Source organism: Physeter macrocephalus, chromosome 9 (assembly GCF_002837175.3).
Source record: "Physeter macrocephalus isolate SW-GA chromosome 9, ASM283717v5, whole genome shotgun sequence".
Lineage (NCBI taxonomy): Eukaryota > Metazoa > Chordata > Mammalia > Artiodactyla > Physeteridae > Physeter > Physeter macrocephalus.
The window spans coordinates 48,989,556-48,995,555 of NC_041222.1; the positions used below are offsets into that span (position 1 = coordinate 48,989,556).

Below are 6,000 nucleotides of genomic sequence, written 5' to 3' on the forward strand. Positions count from 1 at the left end.
TATTTATTTTTGGCTGCATTGAGTCTTCATTGCTGCATGTGGGCTTTCTCTATTTGTGGCAAGTGGGGGCTTACTCTTCATTGTGGTGTGAAGGCTTCTCATTGTGGTGGCTTCTCTTGTTGCAGAGCACAGGCTCTAGGTGCATGGGTTTCAGTAGTTGTGACACATGGGCTCAGTAGTTGTGGCTTGTGGGCTCTAGAGAACAGGCTCTGTAGTTATGGCTCTCGGGCTTAGTTGCTCCACGGCATGTGAGATCTTCCCGGACCAGGGCTCAAACCCATGTCCTCTGCATTGGTAGGCAGATTCTTAACCACTGCACCACCAGGGAAGTCCCCTGCCCGCCATTATCATCAGAACATCTCTACCTCCAAGATAGGGAACACTGGAATTCCCCTGTTTATAAAACAACCTCCTGTTTTTCTACTTCTCCCACTCCCATTTTTTAAATCTTTTAAAAATTGTGCTAAAATATAATAACAAAATTTACCATTTTAATCATTTTTAAGTGTACATGAAGTACACTGACACTGTTGATCAACCATCACAACAATCCAGCTCCAAAACTTTTTTCATCTTCCAAAAATGAAGCTCAATATCCATGAACAGTATCTCTCCATTCCCTAGTTAAGTCTTTCTAGGCATATTTCCCTTAATCTCTATAACTCTTCTCACAACCTACTTTATCAAGAAGATTCAGGCCATTTTACAATACCCTCAAGTTCATGTTCCTAGACCTTACACTTCACATTTTTCCTGTTCTCTCACTTTTCTTCCTCTCCTACATGAAGAAGTATATGTCTCTTCTTTTTCAAAGCTGACCCTTCCACTAGTGTTCTTTCCTCCTCTATCTTCTTTGTCTCCTCTGGGACTTTATTATATCAGTTTTATCTTTTTAATTGGCTCCTTTCTCTCTGCATTGAAACATACCTAAAAGTCCCATATTCCAATAAAAAACATCAAAAAAATAAGAATAACAACATATGTTAAGTTTCTACTATGTTTGAGCTACTATGCCAAGTGCTTAAAATATACTTCCTAATATAATTCTCACAAAAACCCCATGAGCTCAAAATATAAGAAAAAGTATTATTATGAGGACACTGAGCCTTTAGAGACATCAAGTAACTTGCCCAAGATCACCTGACTAGTAAGCAGCATCTTCTCCATGCTACTGTCAAGATACCATTCTCTGTTCCCCTTTCATTACTACACTTCTTGAAAAAAGTCTTTCTCCTTTCTTCTTCACACTGTGAAATGCAATGCAGTTTCCTACCATGCTTAAAGGACTGTTTCCAAGGTCTCTAATCTCCTGTTAGGTCTCTGCAGTGCTCATCAGCAAATGTTCCTTTTTGAGAGGATCTTCTTTCTTTCTTTTTTTTTTTAAGATTTCTTTTGATGTGGATCATTTTTTTTTTAATTGAAGTATAATTGACTGACATTATTATATTAGTTTCAGGTGTACAACAGAGTGATTCGATATTTTTGTACATTGCAAAATGATCGCCCCAATCAGTCCAGTTATCATGTCACCATACAAAGTTATTACAATATTATTGACTATATTCCCTATGCTATGACCTAGTTATTTATTTATTTATTTATTTTAGCATCTTTATTGGAGTATAATTGCTTTACAATGGTGTGTTAGTTTCTGCTTTATAACAAAGTGAATCAGTTATACCTATACATACGTCCCCATAACTCTTCCCTCTTGCATCACCCTCCCTCCCACCCTCCCTATTCCACCCGCTCTAGGTGGTCACAAACCACCGAGCTGATCTCCCTGTGCTATGCGGCTGCTTCCCACTAGCTATCTATTTTACGTTTGGTAGTGTATATATGTCCATGCCACTCTCTCACTTTTGACAGACTCCAGATCCATCCACCTCACTACAAATGACTCAATTTCGTTCCTTTTTATGGCTGAGTAATATTCCATTGTATATATGTGCCACATCTTCTTTATCCGTTCATCTGTTGATGGACACGTAGGTTGCTTCCATGTCCTGGCTACTCTAAATAGAGCTGCAATGAACATTGTGGTACATGACTCTTTTTGAATTATGGTTTTCTCAGGGTATATGCCCAGTAGTGGGATTACTGGGTCGTATGGTACCTAACTTACTCTTTATAATAAAAGTAACAGTAGATTAAAGATTTAGGTATTAAATAGTAAAGAATAAAAGTTTTAGAAAGTGGCATAATAAATTTCTTTATAATCTTGGAGAAGGAGAGGTCTTTTGAAGCAGGACACAAAATCCAGAAGTTCTAAGAAAACGTTGATTAAATTTTACCACATAATATTTGAAAACTTATGTCAAAAAATTTAAAAATGCAATGAAGAAAGTCTAAAAATAAATGGTACTGGGGATAAATTTTCACTGACAATGGTTTCATTTCTTAATTTACAAAGAGTTCATGTAAATCATTAATTTACAGACACAACAAATATGTTTTTTAAAAAGATGTTCAATCTCACTAAATAATTAAAGAAACAAAATTCAAAACCATGAGATATTTCCCACTCTTCTGAAAGGCAAACATTTTAAAGGTGATGACTCCCCATTGCTGCTAAGGCAATGGAGAAAAGGGCACTCACCTGAATTGCTGAAAAATTATAAATCAATACAAACTTTTTGAAGTCAATTGGATAATATCTATCAAAATATGAGATGCATGTACCCTTTGATCCAGCATCCTTGCTACTATGAATTTATCTACCAATGACCTATAAAAGCTTGCCAAGAATCATAACACACACACACACACACACACACACACACACACACACACACACAGCTGTCAGTTGCAACATTGGTGATATTAGAAAAAAAAAAGAAAAGGGAAAAACTGGAAACAGCCAAAGAGTTAATCAATACAAGATTGCTTGTGGTATATTTATATGATTGAATGTTATTTGTAATGCTTCCTGTAAAAAAAATTATTTTGACATGTGGAAATGTTTATGATGTAAGTTAATTGTGTAATGGAAAAGGCAGCTTACAAAATAACATTTGCAGTATGATTCTACTTTTTGAAAAAATAGATGTGCATAGTATATCTGCATTGAAAAAAGAATGTCAGGATCTACAGTATACATGGTTTCCTGTCATTTACACATGTTCTAGGTGCACGTACATCATTTTTATAACCAGAAAAGAATTACTTAAAAAGTTTTTAACTTTCTGTAGAAAAGAAAAATGCAATTAAATGATTAACTCTTTAGCTGTTCCCAGTTTTTCCCTTTTCTTTTTTTTCTAATATTACCAGTGTTGCAAGTGACAGCTGTGTGTGTGTGTGTGAGTGTGTGTGTGTGTGTGTGTGTGTTGTGATTCTTGGTAAGCCTTGAAAAGTTCATTGGTAGATAAAGTTGTGTCCTTACATGCTCTATAGTGAGCAATAAACACTACGAAGAGTCCATGTCATAGACGTTTTATAAAAGTTAATGGCTGAGTACAACTCATTGAAAGTGCTGCAGCTAAAACAATCTAAAAGCTCTGTTTAGGATTTGGCTGTGGGAATATGTTCCCACTCATTTAACCCATTCAACTAGCTCTATTTTCATTGTCTCATTCACCTGAGGTTGCTTAATCCAAGTCTGTGTATATATAAGTAGAGCTGGAACATAACTGCATCAACTACCACCAAGTGTGGATAACAGGAAACCTCATCATTTGAGACCAGCCCTTCACATTTAAAAGTTAGGTAAGTATCATAACCAGTATGCGAGAATATTTGCCATATGTTATTCGAAAAAGCAGCACAAAAGAACCAGTAATGTTTACATTGCCATTTACTCTAATATTTCTGATTTAAAAATAAGAGAATAAAGACTGAATTTTAAGTCTGAAAAAATTATAAGAAGAGTGATCATATTTTTTAAAGTAAAAGATTTGTAGGTTGTTTAAAGAAAATGCTTTGTTTTTTAGACTAGGATTAGAAAATATTTCCTGACTGTGCTTTTGACTCATCATGTGATTCTTAAAAAGCAGCTGTCTTTCTCTGTGTCAATGACTCCATTTTAAATGTGATATTTCAGTTTCTTATCTATCTTACATAACTCTGCAAGCTAATGTTGGTTTAGAGCAGAGTTCCTTGAAGTGTGTTCTCTCAAACTAGCCACAGGAGTGTTAATAGAGGGAGTTGAGGAGGTTACAAGATCAAATAATTACTGAAAATAATTAGTTAAACAAAGGTACCCACAATTTTTCAATGAGGGACTGTCAACACCTTTACTATGCTAATATGAATTCTGACTTCCCAAGAAGTAGCACATAGATTGAAACATTTCCCAGATTTATTTGAAAATACAACTTTTTTTTAATGTCTCTCCAGAAGAATTTTTTTCTAGGACATAAGGATTCTTGGATAAAAGAGAAAAACAAACAAACAAACAAATCCAGCAATGCAATTTTAATGTTATCAGTAAAATATTAACTGAACGCCTACTGTGTGCAGGGTACTATTTGAACTATTTTCTGTACAATTTAAAATTTAGCACAATAAGGTTACCTAACTGCACTATCCCACATTATGGTTACAAATTAAATACCGTATTCTGAAATTTAGTATTTAAAAGAAGTTGGACAATTGCCTGAGCATTTCAAGTTAAATTCCCAGATCTGATTATTTTATTTCTACATTTGGAGGGAGAACAGAGGAGACAGGATCAGGAAGCTCTGGCATAAAGATGGAAATCAGGAGACTAGATTATGGTCGTGGTTCTGCTTTTGTGATCCTGGGCAAGGCACTTAACCTTTCAGTCCTAGCTTACTTCTCTATAGAGTTAGGGGCTCAGTAAATGATGTCTAAGGTTCTCTGCTTCTAAGTGTGTTAATCAATAAAGGAGGGAGAATCAGAGGAAGAAGGTAAGGATTGATGTGAGGCCCTCATTCTCTGTGAGGACAATATTCACTCCCATGGAAGATAACATTCATTCCCAGGGGGAGAGTAGGGAATCTCAACTATGTTATCATTGAAGGATTTTGCTCATGAGACTGGCTGTAAATAGAATGGCTATGTGTGAGATTCTAGTTCCATTTAAACAAGAAAATTTGGAATTTCAGCATATTGGGGGTTTGGCAAGGGGCAAAAATAAAGGTGCATGAAGTTCATCTTCCAATGAGTCCTCTAACCCAGGAACTCAATGCTCCTCCTTTACTCTGCTAGAAGACTGATCCTGATGAAGTTTATAAGAGACTTAAGTAGTAACCAATCCTGGGATAATTTGGATTTAATTTTTTTTTAATCTAGAAAAAGAGGGCAATGCTTAATAAAAGTGCATTAACTATTAAAGAATTTCAGGCAATATTAGAATTTAAGACTGGAGGAGCAGTCTTGCTCCCTCCACAGACCACAGATCCGGCGTCTTACCTTGATGATAAAGCCAGCTTGTAGTACCCTACTGAAAGAATACATAGTTTTCTGCAATTTATAAGAGAACTCCATATTCTTTCAATATGATACTACAACCCAGCTTGATAATCAAGGAACAGCATCATTGATGATCCTTGCCTGAATCAAATATTAAAATGGGAGCTGCAAATGGTGATTTTCCTAATTCTATCATTCCTTCTATAATGAATAAATCTCATTCATTCATTCTTGAGAAAGGCTATGGAATTGCAGGTTTCTTTTTTCATAAAATGCTTTATAGTCAATTACCATCTTTTTTTTAAACATCTTTATTGGAGTATAATTGCTTTACATGGTTAGTTTCTGCTTTATAAAAAAGTGAATCAGTTATACCTATACATACGTCCCCATAACTCTTCCCTCTTGCATCACCCTCCCTCCCACCCTCCCTATTCCACCCGCTCTAGGTGGTCACAAACCACCGAGCTGATCTCCCTGTGCTATGCGGCTGCTTCCCACTAGCTATCTATTTTACGTTTGGTAGTGTATATATGTCCATGCCACTCTCTCACTTTGTCCCAGCTTACCCTTCCCCCTCCCCATATCCTCAAGTCCATTCTCTAGTAGGTCTGTGTCTTTATTCCC

At 35.9% G+C, this 6,000-nt stretch overlaps 1 protein-coding gene across 4 annotated transcripts in view; it reads left to right on the forward strand.

The window, feature by feature from the left end:
- Positions 1–6,000, forward strand: part of IL33 (interleukin 33) — a 44,353-nt gene that overhangs the window by 22,070 nt on the left and 16,283 nt on the right. Inside the window, exon 3 of one of the 4 annotated variants that reach the window (XM_028493969.1) lies at positions 3,583–3,705. The exons of the other annotated variants lie outside the window; for them this stretch is intronic. The gene's annotated coding sequence lies outside the window, so the exon portion shown is untranslated. The remainder of the gene's footprint in view (positions 1–3,582; positions 3,706–6,000) is intronic. 4 annotated transcript variants of the gene reach the window in all.